This window comes from Mirounga angustirostris, unplaced genomic scaffold (assembly GCF_029215605.1).
Source record: "Mirounga angustirostris isolate CCGP_5_RB_7025 unplaced genomic scaffold, mMirAng1.0.hap1 SCAF_15, whole genome shotgun sequence".
NCBI lineage: Eukaryota > Metazoa > Chordata > Mammalia > Carnivora > Phocidae > Mirounga > Mirounga angustirostris.
The window spans coordinates 83246330-83264660 of NW_026991723.1; the positions used below are offsets into that span (position 1 = coordinate 83246330).

At 57.2% G+C, this 18331-nt stretch overlaps 1 protein-coding gene across 2 annotated transcripts in view; it reads left to right on the plus strand.

Annotated features, from left to right (window-relative positions):
• Nucleotides 1-18331, plus strand: part of NEK6 (NIMA related kinase 6) — an 84753-nt gene that overhangs the window by 13909 nt on the left and 52513 nt on the right. Inside the window, exon 1 of one of the 2 annotated variants that reach the window (XM_045883131.3) lies at nucleotides 16175-16193. The exons of the other annotated variant lie outside the window; for it this stretch is intronic. The gene's annotated coding sequence lies outside the window, so the exon portion shown is untranslated. Of the gene's footprint in view, nucleotides 1-16174; nucleotides 16194-18331 lie in introns of those variants that run through there. 2 annotated transcript variants of the gene reach the window in all.

Here is an 18331-nt window from a genome sequence, read left to right on the forward strand (position 1 = left end):
AAGCACCTACTATGTGTCTGGGCAGTGCTGGGCGCTGCAGGAGGGTGCGGTGGAGAGGAATGCTCAGATTGGTCTGGAGGTCTTTCCTCCAGGGCTGTGAGCAGGTAAGGTTAGCTCCATGGTAGGGATGAGGACGCTGAGGCCCAGAGAGTTTCCACAGCTTGCAAGGTCACACAGCCTGGACAGCCTGTCATCAACTACGGCTATCTCAGGCCAGCTTCACCGTCCACCCTCATTTTGTCCTTGGATCATCCGAAGCCCAAAGAACAATTCAGTGGCTCGACTCCAGATTGGAGAGGGGGGGAGCCTTTTGCGTAATTTTGGAAACGGACGCCCTTTCCACAGTGAAATTGCTTTTGAAATGCCCCTGATTCTCGGCGGTGAGGGCCTGTGGGCATGGGACTGGGGAAGGGACTGGCCAAGGGTTCCTCCCCGGACTGACACCCAGGCGATAGGGTTTCCTGACATGGGGGGCGGGGAGGTGCGGCGCAGACAAGCTGTTTAAAAGAAAATGTTTCCAGAGCTGTCCCATCCCACCGTCAGCAAGCAGTCCTTAAGCAGCAAGGAAACCGCGTGTTCCTTGTTCACAAAATGGTGAGCTGGCCATCAGACCTATTTATTTAAACCCAGAGTTGACGAGGCTAAAGACTTCAGCTCTGAGCGGGCATGCTGCCTCGCTGTAGCAGGGGAGCCTAATCTTCAGGGTTTTCTTCTCATTTACGGGTTTTTGTTGTTGCTGTATATTTGTAAAATGAGGCTTCTGCTGGCAAAAGCAGGTTTTAGCGAGCGCGGCAGCTCTTTCAAGACCTAATAAGGCCCCAAAGGAGGATGTGTTCCGGCAACACTTTCCTTCCCCCGACCCGGGGCGGCCCGATTCGGCTTGCCTCCTGCACTTTGGGCACCGCGGACCATCCGTCTTGCTTCCCATTAACAGAATTACCGCCATCACTTCTGCAAGGACGAGATGGGCCCCTTGGAACTGCCTTGGGGACAGAGGCAGGAGAGGTTGCCGCGCAGTTTTGCTTAGAGGGGAAAGGAAAGAAAAAGAGAAAAACCAAACTCTCACAAATGGATGGTTCTTTGGGTCTGAAGGGCCTGGGCCCTGGAGGAAAGGGGCCTCGGGGCGGGTCCAGCCCTGCTTCCTGCTCACAGTCCCAGGCGGGAAGTGCCTGACGCCTCTCACAGGAGAGCGGACCACACAGGCGATGGGGCCTGGGGTCGGCAATCTGGGATTCTAGCTGGAGACCCCCGTGTCAGGGAGCAAAGAAGGTGGGGCTGCAGGTTAGAAAGAATGTTTCTGCCTTGGCTTGAGCTGCGTCAGGATGTCGGGAGTGATTTCCTGATGGCCAACTGGGGGGTGGCGCGGGGTGGGCCCAGTCTCTCTGTCCCCATCGGTAAAGGAAGGGACCATGAGCTCTCTGCCCTTTGAGTCTCCTTGGTTGGCCCTCGATACCTGGCTTTGGGGTGAGGCCAAGGCCACAGAAGCCATAGGGTGGGCCTAACAGCAGGAGGGAAAGCAGGAAGAATCCCAAAGCAACACTGACTTCCAGCAGCGTACTGAAGCATCCCCTGACTCCCCAGTGGCCCAGTCATGGGCTGTGTTCCGAGGGGAAAGTCCTGAGTCTAGGCCTTCCACCTTGCCAAGGCTAGAGGCTCCCCACCCCATGCCCAGCACCTCCTTCACCAGCGCCAGTTCTCTTAATAGGGTTATTCTTTGTGTAGAATTATCCGCTATCTTTTTAAAAGCCGCTCCTCCTCTTATTGCTATGAGTACTTTTTCATCAGAGTGTCCATCAGGGGTTTACACACGCTAGCATCAGCTGGGCTTCACCTTGAGGCAGCTCCGTTTTATAAGTGAATCCCAGGCTCAGAGAAGTAAAATGACTTATCCAGGGTCATACAGCAACGCTTTGAACCCAGATCCATCTCCCCTGAAAGCCCCTGCACTGGTACCTGTAAGGATCTGCAGGAGAGAGCCAGGTGGAGAGGGCGTGCTGGGTGGAGCACTGGGAGGTGAGCAGCAGGAGTTGCAGGACCCCACAAGAGGCTCTCTGGAGCTGATGTGGTCGGTGACAGGTGTCACCTGGGATTGGGGTCAGGCAGGTAAGGTGGCCTTGGATACTGAGCTCTGGGAGTGATGACTTGATCTGGAAGCTTTGAAGTCTGATACGGGAGGGGCCTTGTTTCTGGTGGCTTGTATGGAAAATGGTTTGGTGAGGGTGGTGTTGAGACTGGGAGGCTGGTGAGGAGGCAACAGTGTGGACGTGTCATGGTGTGAACTGTCTTGGAACCTCTCAGCTGCCTGAGGCCACAGTTTCACCAGAAAGGACCTTTGGCTCTACACCCCACCCCCCAACTCTCCCACCCCCGCCCTAGCCCTTCCTGCTGGGTGTCTGGTGGGAGGCACCTCACCTCTGAACCCCAGCCTCCCTCACAGCTTTCTTGTGAAAAGCAAGGCCAACGCGCCTACGACTTGCTGGGGACAACGTGAGAATAAATGATAGAATATGTAAAGCTCGCAGCGTTGCTTTGGGAAGGGGGGGAGGGTGCCATGGATGTGTTATTTTCCCTAAATCCGATTTCTGCTTGTCATTTCTGTCCTCCCTATCAGAGAAGCTGTTTTGATTGCTGGGGACGAGAGAAGTCAGAGTTAATGGGAGTGCATCAGCCGAGGCCTGGCCTGTTCAAGGTGTCTGTCGCCAAATACCTTCATTTCCCAATTTCCAGGCCATCTCACTAATCTGCAGGAGCCCTGGTTCTAACGCACTTCCCAGGGATTGAATTGTGTTGTCACTGTGACTGAGTTCTGATTCTCCCTTGATCAACTGATTGATCGATTGAACTGGCGAAGTCAGAGGCAAAGCCGTGAAAGCGACCAGCTCTGAGTTCTAATGTATGTCTGTGTGTGTTCGGGGGTGGGCTGGGATCCGAGCTTCCCCTGCCCACCGGGAGTCGGCCCGTCTGGCAGCTGACGTTAGCCATGCAGTGAGGGGGAGGCTCACAGCCTCGGTTTTGGGGGGTGGTGGTATGGCGCCATGGGTGTGCCCCCCGGGTAAGCTGGCTGTTCCCAGGATCTGTCCAGGCCAAGTTTTCCACGGAGGCAAGATTCTCAGGAGGGTGAGCCTAGGCTAGCCCAGGAACTGCTTTGCACCCTCCCATAGAGCCAGGTGGTTCTAAAGCAGATGGGGTTCTGCCCGGCATTAACGGACTCAGCCCCCTGCCCACCACAGGGCCTAACACCTGCTGGGGATGCAGCCCGGATACTATTATGTTGAATGGACTGATAAGGGTAAGGAGAGAAATGTGTCCCATACTGGCTGGGTGACTTCACGTATCTGGGGTCTCATTTTTATCCTCACCAGAACCCATATTTCGGCTGGGGATACTGGGATTTTCAGAGAGGTGAGGACTGTGGCCAAGACATTCAGCAGAGAAGCCTTGGGGCTGGTCTGCCCATGTGTGTGACCTTCCACTCCCGTTAGAGCTCTGGGCCCTCGGCCTGGTCTTTTCTTCTAGATGCTAAGCTCCCCCAGGGCTGGACGTGGCCTGCCCAGACCAGGTCTGCACTCCTGCTCCTGCCTCAGGGCCGATCCCTCCTCTAGAGCGCCCCCCCCAACTTAGTGCTGGGCCGAGATGGGGGTGGGGGGTTCCTCCTGTGTGCTGGGCACTTGGCCTACACAACCTCATTGAACAAGCGAGCCTTTAGGTAGGTCTTCTCCCCATGTTCACATCATGAAAGCGAGGCTCAGAGAGATGAGTGACACTTGGCCGGGGTTTCCCAGCGAATAAGGGAAGGAGCCCAGATTCAAATTCAGGAAGGCCAGTCACCTGCTGGCTGGAGAGCAGGTGGCTGGGATCCGTTATCAGGGGCATGATGTTGGAGGCAGAGCTTTCCCATGCAGAAAAAGCAGGGAGTCTGCCAGGGTTGAGCGGCCCCTTGGTTCCCCAGGAAACGGGCTAGATCGGGCCCCAAACCCACTCAGTCCCCGTGCGGCCACCCCAGCCCGTCTCTTTCTGGCTTCCGTTGCTCCTGGGCGGTGGGAGGACAGGAGGATCCGACTTCCCGAGTGCCGAGCACGTGCTAAGCAGTTTGCTACACAGTCTGAACTAATTGTCGCAGTGACCGTGGGAAGCCGGATCTGCTTATCTGCACGGCCCGCTCAGCTCCATTGCCCTCCTAGCGCTTATTGCTGTCCAACGTCTGTATCCACCTCTCCACCGCTCGACACCTTTGGGGGGTGGGCAGGACCTCCCCTGCCTTGCGCCTCGGACAGCGCCTGGCTCTGTGAGCCTCTCGAGAAAGGTCTGATGACTGACGACGGGGTGAAGAGGAAACCGAGGCAGCAGGCAGAGCCCCAGGCCCGTCCGGTGCCAGCAGGGGGCCTCGCTCACAGACCGGCTCTCAGCCCGGAGCTCCAGGTGCGCCTGTCTGTGTCCCCGAAGGTTCACACTGCCCAAAGAAACTTCTAGTCCGCGCCTGTGGCTTTGGATCAGCTCTGAAAAAGCGTGTCCTGTGACTACTCAAGGAATCTGGGCCTTTCGCCCAGAAAAGAGTGTGTTTCCTGGCTTCCTGAGAACTGGGGCCCACCCTGCCCCTGGCCTGAGTGTACAGAATGGGAGGGAGGGAGAGATGGACTCTGGCCCGGAAAGCGACAGCATCAGACCTTACCGTCCGTCTGAGGTTGGCAGCCCGGTGCCCGAGACTGTCCCGGCGAGGCCGGCCCGGCACGGCCATTAACCCTAGCGCTCCAGGCAAAAGTTTCTCCAGTGTCTGGGGCTTCCTCTGAGGGGGGATCGGCGCTCCTGAGTTACTGGAAAAGGAGCCTTCCTCATGCTCAGGCAGAGTTTTGTCGCCTGGACGGCTCTCCCAGCACACCTCACTGGTTACCACGTGGCAGACGTGGGGGTGACGCGGGGCTGACCTTCATGTGCCCAGGGCCACGGGCTTCTCGTGGGTGCGCCTGGCATCTGGCCGTTCCCTCCAAGGCCGGGCGCGGGTTTATGAGGTGTTTTTGAAGAGAGCCGGAGTCACCTGGCCCGTGATGTCTGCACATCGAGTCATTTCACGATTTGGTTTCCTTTTCAAGAGAAGGGTCTGTGTTTCTGTCTCCTTGCCCTGCTTTTCCCTTGTATTTTCTTTTCCTGGTGACCCTCCCTCATTGAGTGGCCTGGAAGGCGTCCTCCCTGGGGCGGGGAGATCACCCAGCCCTCGGAGGGGATTAGCTGCAATTACCCACAGGTTAACTAGAATAGACTGGGCACATTTCTGAGAGGGAGAAAACCTTTTTCGTACGCCTAGGAGCGTGGGGGAGGCCAGCCTCACTTCTCCTCGGCCAGGACTGGGGAAAACAAACAAACAAACAAAAAACCAAATCACCCAACAGAGCACTGTAGCTTGAGTTTGCTGGTTCCCGAATGCCAGATCCAGGCCAGGCCCAGGGCTATGTGAAACCCTCACCCGTCCATGGTGAAATGAGAAAATTTAAGGACAGGCCTTTCTTACATCAGGTGTCCTCTTTTATGCAGGATGGTGATAATAGATGGAAATTTTACTGTAGATGCCAGAAAAAGTTGGCGGCCTTATATCCATCTTAGGAATTTAGGGGAAACATTACAGGCCTGTGAAATCTCCAGACCTGGGAACCGCTGGTTTACTTCCTCTGCAGCATGAGAAGCACAAGTTGAGCCTGGAGCCTTCGATGAAGCCTGCAGCGCCTGGGGAACCCGGGGCGCTGGGGGCGTGTGCGCACCGGCCACGCCCGGGGTGGGGTGGGAGCGTGTTCGTTTCCACAAACCGGGTGGTTACGACAGCGGTTTATTCTCTCACAGTCCTGGAGCCACAAGTCTAAAATCAAGGTGTCGGCAGGGTCGGTTCCTTCTGGAGGCTCTGAGGGAGGGCGTGCTTCACGTCTCTTTCTTTGCTTCTGGCGGCCACCGGCAAGGCTTGGCGTCCCTCCGTTTGTAAACGCAGGACTCCAGTCTCTGCCTCTGTCATCGCATGGCCTTCTCCCCGTGTGTCTTGTCTTCTTATGAAGACACCAGTCATTAGATTCGGGTCACCCGGTGATCTCGTCTTCACTTGATTACATCTGCAGAGAGCCGATTCCCAAATAAGGCCACAATCCCAGGTTCCAAGGAGACATGAGCTTTGTGGGGACACGGGGACAGCGACCTGGGCGGGGGTTGGGGGAGAGGAGGAAGGCCTGTCTGCATCAGGCATGGCCAAGTGTTAGTACTTTGGAGTGTCTGCAGCTGTTTGAGTTAAAACAGAGTTCCCAAGAGGGACTGCTGGTGGCCGCAAGGTCCCCGCTGACATTCCTGCTGGAGGAGACAGATGCACACAAGGACCCAGGTCCAGGGTGGGAGAGCCGTCACCCCGGCCAGGGCCAGGTCGTTTGACTCAGGGGAGGTGACCTAGCCACCCTACACTCTGACTCCAGAGCCTTTGCTCTGCATCCTAGACTTGTTTCTCTCCTTTAATGCAGGTGCCAAAGATGAGGGGATCGGCCCACTTGAGCCTTTTGAAAGACAGGCCGTCAGCATTTAGTCTTTTGGTGGCACCGGCTAGGACTCCCCAGAAGCCAAAGCCCCTCAGTGCTCAACACCAGCCACCAGCCCTGGCTGTGCTCCTGCCCGGAGTGGCCCCTCCCGGTAACGACAGGGCCCCGCAGTTCTGGGCGGGACCGCGGCACAGCGTCCGCCTACTCTGTGGATAAAGGGCTGCCTTCCTGTGTGGCAGGAAGGAAGGATCTAGGCTCTTCTCTTCCTCCAGGGACCCTTATCTATTTTGGCAAAAAGGTCAGATGTTTCTGGGTTAGCATCCCAGCCCTGACACCTCCTAGCCAGTGATCTTGCTCAAGCAAGTCCCAGGGCCTCTCGGAGCCCCGCGGCTCCCCTCCTGTGAAATCCGAGTAGTGATTCTAGCCCGGAAAGATGAGGGGATGGCTGTGGGGCTTAGAGGTTGTCACGCGCTTTTGTGAATCCTTCCAGTGTGTAGCACGGAGCCTGGCGCAGAGTAGGTGCTCAATAAATACAAGCGAGATAAGAGAGAGTATCTTGGAGCCTGGAATGTAAACTTCACAGCACTCATGAGACAGGGTTCCAGCGTAGTCCCTCGAGAAGGAGGTGGAATAGGCATTTCCTTCCTTCTGTGTGTCGACAGTTACCTGAGCTGACCGGGGCAGGCGTGGGGAGGTCAAGTGCGATGCAGGTAGCTTTGGAACCGCATCTGGGACCCTGATTCCTCCCATGATGCATTCAGTAAAATTAGACCTGGGGTTGGCACCGTGGGAGGCAGAGTGGTGCGTAGAAGAACACTGGAAGGGGTGTCTGGCTTGGCAGCCCTTGCCAGCCCTGTGTGCAGACGCTCACCGCCCCTCATCGTGCTGCGAAACTCCCTCTCTGCCGTAGACCTGAGGCCGCTGCTGTCGTTTGGGCCTCTGCCCCACAAGTGATTGCTGGGTGTGCCAGCCTTCAGGCCTCTGCACCTGCTGTACCCCCTGCCTGGCGTGCCCGCGCCCTGCTCCTCTGCTCAGAGCGGCTTCCTGTTCCGAGACGGGCCAGACAGCTTACACATCGCTTTTGCTGTGTTTCCACACCCTGGGCATACAAAGCAGCGATCACACTGGGTTGTAGGTTCTGCTCTGAGACGCCTGTCTCTACACGGGGAGCCCCATTGAGGACAGAGGCTGGTCTGAGTAAGTGTTTGAAAATGGACTGAACAGACGATTGAATGTCCTTGGACGCATCACTTCTCTGCTTCGGTCCTCGGTTTCCTGTCTCTGAGCTATAGGATGTGGACCGGTGGGTTCCCTGGGGCCTTTCCGAAGTCTCTGGTGAGACATGCACTTTTAAATGAGTGGCTTCAGAGTTCGTCCTGCTCCCAGGAACAGCGCGGGAGCGTGGCAACAACAGCATACGTGTGCCAAGTGGCCACACTATGCGCAGAGCATACGCACGGAGCACAAGAAGCACAGAGCATGGGGGATTTTCTGGGTGCTCAGCGCAACGTTCCCAGTTAATGGATTCCGGTGTCTTTGAAAAGGCAGGACCGAGGCAGCCTCAGTGGTTATTTTAACTGTAGTCAGGCCAACCCTTCCCCACCTGTCCCTCTGTGGGAATTCTCCCCAGGCCGGTGGAGGGAAGAATGTGTGCACCTGCCCCCGCCGCCCCACCACACACACACACAGCTCTCTCTCTCTGCACTTTGTGTCTGGCCAGGGCTCCTCCTGAGGATGCATACAGCAGGTTCTGCTGGGGTCCATCCCCCGCTTTCTATGCTCCAGGCCGGCGCCAGATTTCAAAGCTTCCCATCTGTTATCTCCCAGCTGGGCAAACTTGCACCTCTCTGAGCCTTAGTCTCCTGATCTGCAAAATGGAGACAGTAATTCCTCGTGGGAACGAACAAGTGGACCCAAGTCTTGGGCACAGTGTGTGGCCTGGGGCAGGGGCACATGATACGGTGGCTGTTCTTCTTGGCATGAGTATTCCTTACTCTAGAGGTGGGGGCGAAACCGATCCGCAGCCTGCTTGCTTAAGCCAAAAAATGTCTGTTGCCTGAAGCATTTTGTTTTGGAAGACAGGTTTTGGGTCAGAACCTTATTCCCTCAGGAATTTCACAGCTGAGCATGCAGGCATATTTTATAAGCTTGGTGGCCACCCAAGCCTTAGAGCCTTCTACGTGGATGTTCCCAGGTCAGACTTTTCGGGAATCTCTTACACAGCTGGGCTGCCTGTCGTGTCGGTAGCATCGTTTCCACAGAGCGGTCTCTGTCTGGCTATGAATAGATGTTTTTCCCCCTCTTTCTTGGACGCCTGCATGGCAGTCTCCCTCCTGCGGTCCCAGAGGCCAACCTGCGTGGAAAACTCCAAAATGGACATCAGAGTGGGGCCGTCCACTCCCGCTCGGACTCCCGGCACCCAGAGAGGCTCAAAGAGGTGGGTCGATGGCCGCGGTGACCTGGGAGCCTCCCGAGGCCCCAGGCTGTGGCTATCAAGGCTGCTGAGCCAACAGAAGTCAGAGGTCACAGAAAAGACAACAGCGCAGTGTGGTAGCCGAGACTGAGGAGGATGGCCCAGTGTCTCCAGAAACAGGCCTGCTGGCAGCCAAGCCCCAGATGCAAAGCCCCTGAAAGTAGGATGGTCGCTGGAGATGAGCACACAGCAGGCTGGAGGGCCTTGTGGTTGGGAGTGTGGGCTCTGGAACTCACCACCTAGCTCCAGATCCCAGCCCTTCCACCAGCACAGCGGGCCTGATCTTCTTATGCCTCAGTTTCCCCCTTTTGTAAGTAGAGATGATAAAGTACTGTGAGGAATGAGATGACTGACATCACTTAAGTGCATTAGAACAAGGCTTGGCAAATAAATAAGGGTAAACTGAGGCCCAGAGAGGGCAAAGGATCTGTCTGTGGTCACCCAGCAAGTCACTGGGGCAGCCAGGCTGAAGCTCATGACTTCTAGTCTCGTGGACATGTCCCTCCTCCCCCTTCACCCTCAGTCAGACTTTTTCAACTCTGCCTTCTGCAAAGGAAATCGCGTGACCCTTCAGCCTGCAAAAATTCAGACTGCACAGAATTTTGGAAACCTCTTTGGGCTGGCTAGGGGCCTTGCTGCAATTCTGTTCGGCTGTGAGTTCTTTTTTCTCCCTTTTTTTTTTTTTTTTTTTCCTTTTAAAGCTCCAGAGGGTTTCTCCTTTCCTGTCTCCCCAAATAGAAAAATTAAGCTTTTGGTAAAGGAGTTTGAAGACTTAGATCCCTACTGTGTGTCCCTGAACCAACCCGCTCCCCCCTCCCCGGCCTCAGTTTCCCCATCTGTGAAATGGAAAAGTTCCCTCCCTTGACAGGTGGACGGCCCCCACCTGTCAGCCTGTGAGGGCTCCAGGGACAAGCGAGCCAGGAGGTGCCACCCTGGTGCCACCAGGTTGACAGTCGTGTGAGCACTGACTAAGCAAAAGCTGATGACGCATCCTTCTAGGAAGTGAGGTGAAATCCACCAGAAATGCCACCCACTTCCGCCCATCTCCTAGTTTCGAAGGTTACTTGAATCATCTGAGTTGCTTGCGTTTTCTCACTCTCCTATTTCAGCAAAGTGCTCCCCAGCCCCTCTGGGCTGAGCCCATGGTGGCCAGGAGCATCCCATCTGTGGGCCTCCAGGGTGTCAGAACTGAGGGGCTTGGTGGCTTCCTGATCTCTGCTGGGGACCCCAGCCACGGGCCCTGGATGCCACCAGCCTAGGGTCAGCCCTCTGAACTTAACTCTCCTCATCTGTGAAATGGGTGGATGAGCCCTGCCCAGCAGGGTGAGATAGCAAGCCCAGTATAGCTGGATCGGGGTCCTGCCCCTTCTCATTCCCCTCGTCCTTCCCATCCACAAGGCGCTGGCTTACCTGGGACCCAGCTGGGGCACGGGGGGTGTTGATATGCCTGAGTCCTCTCTGGCTGTGGACAACAGAGGGATACTTGGCCAAGCCAGGAAGCCCGGAGACAGATGCTGGCCCATGAGGACCAACAGTATGCTTACTACAGCCCTCCCAGCCTTTTGAGGGGAAGCCTGGGGCCCAAAAGGGGAGGGCCTGGAGCAAGGAGGCTGTGGCACCAGGACTACCAGCCAGGCTGCTAGACTGGATGATGTTGCCTCACCCCCTAGTCCTCCTGTCCTCTATGTGTGTGCTCACTCTGAGGTCAGCCTGGCACCATGAGGGGCCCAGTCCGCCTGGGCCTGGGAATTCAGAGATGGGTGCCATGGTGGGCCTAGAGCAGGAGGTAAGGGATTCAGGGCTGAGCCCTACCTTGCTAGCCCCTGACAGGGGCCTTGGATAAGTAATGCCCACCCTGAGCCCCCATCTCAAAAATGCTGCTCTGCCCGCGCCTGAAAGTTGTCATGTGGCTTCATGAGATCGTATAGGTCTAAACCCCTCTACAGACATTCAAGAACTGTCCAGATGGGAAGAACTTGGTATTTGTCACCTGCTGGGACATTTATGTGTTCCTTTCTCTCAGATAGTGTCAGGCACAGAGTAGGTGTTGGCCCATGCGAGCTGGGGCCCGGGGGGGGGGGGGGAGCGCGGGGGCAAGTGAGTGTTGAATGAGTAGGTGACAAAAGTTAGTATTTGTGAAGCACCTGATGCATATCAAGCCCCACACAGGGAATTTTCCGTAAGGTGCTCTGAGCCTCACAATGGCCTTGGGAATTTAGGTATGTCCCCATTTTACAGATAAGAAAACCGAGGCTCAAAATGTGAACTTACCTAAGGTCACATGGCCAGTGGTTGAGGAAGTTAGGATTCACACCTGACTCTCATGTTCACGTGTCCCCCAGTGGCCCACTGGGTCCCCCCTCCCCGGGGATGCTGGTAAGTCTTTAACAAACGGTTCCCTGGGAGGAGGTGGAGGGAGGGACTTGTCCAAAGCCCTGACTTGTAGTATTTGCCAAATTCCATGGTGTAAATCTTCCTCCCGTTTTTTGATTTCAAGCAACCAAAGTGATACCAACTGTCTCACAAAATCCCTGAGAATGTAGTAAGCGGCCCTCTGAGCCAGTAACGGCTCCCGTGCAGCGCCCCCACCCCCTCACCTCCCCCCCACCCCACACCCGCACCCCCACCCGCCGCCAACCCTTTGCAAGCCCAAGGCTAACGCCGTGGCCCCGGCCCGGGACAGCAGACTGGAACCAGGCAAATGGCTTGGTGGGGAAACGTGTGCCTCCGGACACATCCCCAGCCCTGTCCCCCTGGCGTCCCTGGAGCGTTCTTGGGTTCTCCGTGTCACACAGAGACTTGGGCAGGACGGATGAGACCTGCAGATACCCATGCGGTACGGCGCCTGGAAGATTAAGGCCTGCCAGTCCCACCGTGTGCAATATTCCTGCCAGGCCTGGAGCGGAGCCCTGTAAACGCCGGGATATAACGGACAATAAAAGTCGCCAGAAAATAGTGAGCCTCCTAGGACCGCTGGCGTCCCTGCCACACGCAGCCTGCTGGAACCACGAGCCCTGTGATCATGAGGCACGATCGTCACGTAAATATATAGGGTCTCTCGCCAGCCGCGGGCCAAGATTTATTTTATTGAGACAGCTGGGGGAGGGGGACGGCTCAGGTTCATCGTCCTGGTGACTTGGTGAAATGCTTTGCCATCACTTCCCAGCTTCTGAGAGAATGCAGCGGAGGCCAGTGTGGCCTCTCCCACCCTTCTGAAAGGGGGGATCCCCCAGAGGCCATGGGTGCCTCCCTGCCACATCGACGGGCCCAAGGGCCTGGTTGGCCCTGAGACGGGGGTCCCCCGGCCTTATTGTGAACAGTCGGTCTGTAGAGTGGGCTGCCAGAAATAGTTGCTGTTGAATGAGCACTGTTTTTACGATGATAATGGTAATCATTGAGCTCTTGTGTGTACCTGGGTCCTGATAGTCCTGGGCTGGTATTTTGCCTGCAAGTCCCCGCCTAACAATCCTAAGAGGCGGGTCCTACCTGGCCCCCTGTTTACAGAAGAGGGAACAGCAAAGAGGTGACTTCGGGACTGGCCTGAGCTCGTGTGGTCCGGCAGAGGCAATGCAGGACTTGAACTTTGGGCTCTTTCCAGAGCCTGTGCTGGGCTGCTTCCACCTCTGTACTGCCTGGCCGTCTGGTCCCAGGCGGACCCGGAGCCACCACCTCCCCGAAGCCCCCTTGATTAACTCAAGTTAGAAGCAATGGCACCTTCTGTGATTTTGCAACACAGAGAAGCACTTTGCTCTGGTCCCCCCTCCTCCACCACATGTGCTTTTTCCCCGAGGGCAGGAACCCGGTATGTGCACTGCAGAGGATGTCCAGGTAAGCGAGGACTCGGGCCTGTGTTTTCATCCAGGGGCCGCCTTCCTCCAGCTGGGACTCCTCCAGCAAGTCACAGGCCTCTGAGCCTCAGTCTCCTCAACTGTCAGATGGACGCACTGTCTGCCTCGCAGTGTTGCTTGATGAGTGCCCAAGCTGCCAACACTCCTGAGGGATCTGGCCCAGGCCCCGGCACGTAGGGGGTACTCTCTGCGGGACCCCCACACACATACGTCACCTCGGCGGTTCCTGTCTGGGAGCCGGGGAGGCCTCTGAGCCACGCCCCCATGTGCTGTGGCTTGTTGTGAAGGGGGCGGGCGGTGTTCAGGGGGCTTCTGAAAGTCTTCTAAAGCCAGACAGAGTGTCCCCTCTGTAATTCTAGACCCAGAAGATCTGGTTTTCTTCCCAGGAATGCGCACATGATTAGATACGGGATCCCTGAGCTCAGCTGCGGGGCACCAGCAAGTTCTCCGTCAGTCTCCTACAAAAGGTCAGCGCAGAAAGAGCCGCCCTCCCCGCCCCCGGACTGTGGTGCCGACCCACTATGCTGTAGGTGGGGAAACTGAGGTCCAGACACGCGCTCTGATTTCCCCAGGGTCACGCGGTCCTGTGAGAGTCCCTGAGGGGCCCTGAGGACCTCCCCCCCACCCCCAGCCACCACACCACCCGCCACAGCTCAGAGCAGAAATCCTGCAGCAGTTACAAGTGGCCTTGCACTTCCCAGGCCCTGCTTGGGTCCGTGAGGGTCCTGAGGGGACACAACGCAGGAAGATACAGGCACCGCCCTGGTGGGGGCCCCAGAAGCTGTGCTTGCCTGCTGGCCAGTCACTCTGCTCCAGGGGGCAGGACTGGCTGCAGAAGTGGAGCTCGGCCTCGTGGACATGGTGCTGGAGGCGCGTGCTGGTTCAGGAGGCCCCAAGGGCCCTGCAGTGGACGGAGGGGTGGGGATGCCTGTCCGTGGCCCTCTGCACCACTCTGCCCTCTTGTCCACGTCTGGGGCAGACAGCCGGGCAGTGACCGGGAGTGCTGGAGGGCGTGGAGGCTGACCAGAGCCGACTTAGACTTCTGGAAGTTTCTTGCCCCCTCTCAGGCCCAGGAGGAAGTGGAAGGCTCCCTGGGGTTGGCTCGCCCGGCCTGTATCTGTTTTCCCTGGGTGCTGTGCTGCGTCCCGAGGGGCAGGAGCGCACGAGTCCCTAGAGGCAGGTCTCTGCCCTGAAGAGAATTCCTCTCCAGCAGGCAGGAGCCCAGAAGCAGAAGAAAAACAAGGTTTAGACAGAAGGCACCCAACTCGGAGGCCTGACCCGGCCGGTCGGGAGCTTCCTCTGTGAGTCAAGGCTGATGACACCCACCTAGCTGGGTCATGAAGGACTGTCCTCGAGGCGTGCCGCATGCACCAGGGCCTGGGTGGGGAGTCCACCCCGCAGGCCCCGGGAAGGCTGGCCTGGGCCCAGCGGCGGCCACCCAGGGGGCCAGCACCTGGCATATGCCTGACAGTTGGCCCCGGGCGGCGGGGAAGGTATGCTGGCAGGTGGCCGAGCCGCGGTGCCAGGATCTGGCTCGGTGTGTCCTCTGGGGCCTCAGCTGCCATATGCCTGTGTCAGTCCCAGCGCTCGGGCTGCAGATGGGGCACCGAGGGGAGGGGGCTGTTCGCCTAGGGTAGAGGTGGCTCTTGTTTTGGAGAAGGAGGCAGGTGTTGGCCACAGGACTGCTTTTCGCAGACCGAGGGCTAGGGCCAGCCTGGAGCCTTCCCGACTTCCTCCCATGCGTGCGCAGGTCTGAGGGCCTCCCCGGCTTTGATCCCGCTGTGTCGTCCGCCAGAGTTCCATTCCCCTCTGCTCCTAAACCTGCCCATCCACATAGGCCACCTCAGCCTCTACCTGTTGTAAGAAGCTGTCCGGGACCTTGCCTGGCCCAAAGTGAGAATCCGTCAGTCCTTTTCCTGCGGGCACGTTTCATGTTCTTTTCTGGTTTCTGGATCTGTCTCTGTGTTCGGGGGTTCTCTCCTGGGGAGGTAAGAAGAGCAAGGGAGTTTTTGTCTGAGTCATCTCAGGGTTAGCGGCCATCAGCCCAGGCCCTGCACAGAGAGCAGCTGGGAAGACCTATGGAAGGAAGGGAAGGTAGGAAGACCCTGAGTCCTAGTTCCTGGATCTGTGGTCTTGTTGGGAGAGTATGGGGCCTGAATGAGGATGTAATAATAATCAGCAGCAACTCCATTGGTTGGGTGTCCGTTATGTGCCAGGCCCACGGCTACATACTTTTGATTCATGTGATGTCACAGCCCCGACTAGCAGCCCAGGGTGGTAACACGGGGCTCAGGAGCTGGGACATGGCAGAGCCAGGACTCGAACCCACTGCCGCTGCCTTCCACAGCTCTCATCTGTCAGGCAACAAATATCTCTGGCTCAGCTTACAACGGAAGAGACTAGAAAGGGTTAGGCTTTTAAAGGGACAGCAAGAACTTTTATACTTCTTAGCATTTGCTGGGGCCCCAGTAGGGATGGGCAGGGATGGAGTACAAGGGACACAGGAAGGACACTGTGTCGCTCCTGAAGCCCAGGCTGGCTTAATCCTGCCATCTGCTGTCAGGGTACCTGCTTCTGGGTTGGGGGTGAGCGGTTCATAAAGCGCCTGAATGGCAAACCCCTTTGCCTGAGCAGCGTGGGGTATGGGATGGGTTAAGGAGGCTGGGTCCCGGCCAGATGCTGCCATGGCTGTGCTCATGGCCCTAGCAAGTCTCTAATCCTCCAGCCTCAGTTTCCTGGAAGGTAGAATGGGGGAGCAGGACTGGGCGACCCCAGAGTGGATTCTTTTTTTATTATTTTTTAAAAGATTTTATTTATTTATTTGAGAGAGAGAGAGTGACAGTGCACAAGAGGGGGTAGGGTCAGAGGGAGAAGCAGACTCCCCACTGAGCAGGGAGTCCGATGCGGGACTCGATCCCGGGACTCCAGGATCATGACCCGAGCCGAAGGCAGTTGCTTAACCAACTGAGCCACCCAGGCGCCCCCCAGAGTGGATTCTGATGGCGTTCCAATCCTGCTGGTGTGGGGCACACCTATGTTTTCTCCTAGACCGGTGGCTGCTGCCATCAGATTCCCGTCCCTGGTGAGCATAGGGCTCCCTGGTGGCTGTGACAAGTTCCAGTCACCACAGAGGTGACGGTGGAGCTATTTTTGGGGCAGCGCGTGGTGGGGGAGTTTCCTTCTGGCAGTGACTGGGGATGGGAGTCTTGGGCAGGGGAAGTCCCGTACCGAGACAGGGCCGGCCCCTCTTCCTTCAGCCGCCCTGGCACACGGAGGCCACCCAGGTCCCCAGAGGCCCCTGCGCTGCACATCCACCCTCTACCCCGAGCTGAGCAGCCCTTCTCCCGAGCCTCTCAGGAGCCACTTTGCAAGGTACTGGCCTTTGTCCTGCCTCCGGCTGCGGGGAATCCCTCACTCTTTCCTGCCGCCACCTCTGCCCCGAGGCTCTGCCCGGCAAGTGGCAGGGAGGCCGGCGAGAGAAGCTTCTGGAGCCTGGGCTCCTGGGGCACCTGACCTGGCTGAGCCTCTGCCGCCGCTGCCCCCTCGATCATCTGCCTGGTGGGGGTTGCTAGCGGGTCAGCGCCGTCAGCCTGGCATGACATTTGTCGCTGCCCGGGGGGGGGGGCGGTGCGGGCCATTGCCAACAATGGGTTTCACACTGAGTGATCACGGGCTTTGCCAGAACTCCTGAGGTTATGAGGGAAGCAGAAAAGGCAATTTTTTCCCCGCCTCTGGGATGAATTTTAGCTGCCTGGGCTCGTTTCTGATGTCTGAGCAGCGAGTTCTCCACGGAAGATTCTCCCACCAGGAGTAGCTATCCCCTTATGGTCTTCCATCCTCCTGGGGCCTGGGGCGAACTTTTTACCAACACTGAAGCTGGGGCTGTTCCACTGGCTTTCCTCCTTCCGTTACTGGTTGTCAGGGCTGTAGCCATGGTCTGAGTCGGGATATGGGGGTAGAGGAATTTCTCCCTGAAACTGCCCATTCCCTGTGGCCCCTGAATGAGCTGGCCTGGGGGCTCCCAGGCTTCTCCTTCCCGGCCTCTGGTGTTTACAGACTGGGTCAGCAGCCTTCTACCTGGCCCTCCCTTTGTGGCCTGCTGGGGCCACAGAGCTGAGTGGTTTGGTCTCTACCTTCAAGGAAATCTCCAGCTGGGGAGAGAAAAACACGAGCAGGCAGTGACAACACGGGAACAAACACTGTGGAGCCAGGGAGTCACTGACAGGGGTTGTCCAGGAAGACCTCGTGGAGGAGGTCCCCCAGGTTGGCCTCTGAAGGAGGAGCCAGGTTTGCCTGGAGGCACTTCATTCCGGGGAGGGGGAGTAGAGTCTGCTAAGGCCTTGAGGAGAGAATGAGTTCATTTATCTGAGGGGTAGGGGTCCTTGGCATGGCTGGGACTGCCTAAAGGGTCTGAAGCTCCTAGCAGGTGAGATCCCAGCTTCCTCCGGCTCCAGTCTCCGAGGCTTGCCCCAAGCACATGAGATTAAAACCCAGACTTTGGAGAGAGTTAGATCTGGGTTCAAACACAGGGCTTATCATCTACTAGAGCCAGGGGCTTGGTGGGTCACTTATCTGTGCCTCGGTTTCTTTTTCTGTAAAATGGGGTCATGGCAGACATCCCAGCAGGGGTGTGCCGAGGCACTGCGTTTAACTCCTTGGCACAGAGGAAGTGCTGGGTATCTTCCTCTTCCAAGTGGGTGGGATGAAGCATGGCCTTCACCGGGTCCTGGAGCCAGACACCTTCCCAGACAAAAACCCATGGCCTCGTTGCTCCTTTACCTGAAAGATGAGATGTTTACAGCTCCTGTATTTTTTTTCTTCCAGAATTGAGTTTTATTATCCGAGCAGGAGGAGATAAAAGGTGCTTAGGAACCTTCTCAGTTTTAAAAAAGGCTCTGGGAGGGGCGCCTGGGTGGCTCAGTCGTTAAGCGTCTGCCTTCAGCTCAGGTCACGATCCCAGGGTCCTGGGATCAAGCCCCACATTGGGCTCCCTGCTCCGCAGGAAGCCTGCTTCTTCCTCTCCCACTTGTGTTCCGTCTCTAGCTGTGTCTCTCTCTGTCAAATAAATAAATAAAATCTTTAAAAAAATAAAATAAAAAAGGCTCTGGCCAGCCGTGCAGTGGGAGGGGAGGTGTGTTTTGAATGACTGGATTTCTGCCCGAGCTGAGACCATGGGAACCCTGCAACATGAGGGTGCGCATTCCTTGCTTGGGGCTCCAGGCTCAGGGGAGGAACCACTGGCCCTCTACCCCTGACTGATCAGAAGTGTATGCAGTCGGCTCCCCCCGCCAGGCCCCGGGCGAGACACTGACGGTTTAGAGATGACCGCAGAGATGGGCTCCTGCTCAGAAGGCCCACAGAGGAGGAAGAGGGGGTGACCTAGGAAGCAGTTGGTGCCCAAACGGTGGGCTTCAGGAAGAACCCCACTGTGCGGACACCAGCAGATGGGGGAGGGGGAGCCTGGGTACTGCCCAACTGCGGCCACATGCCCACTCTTCGGGGTCTGTTTC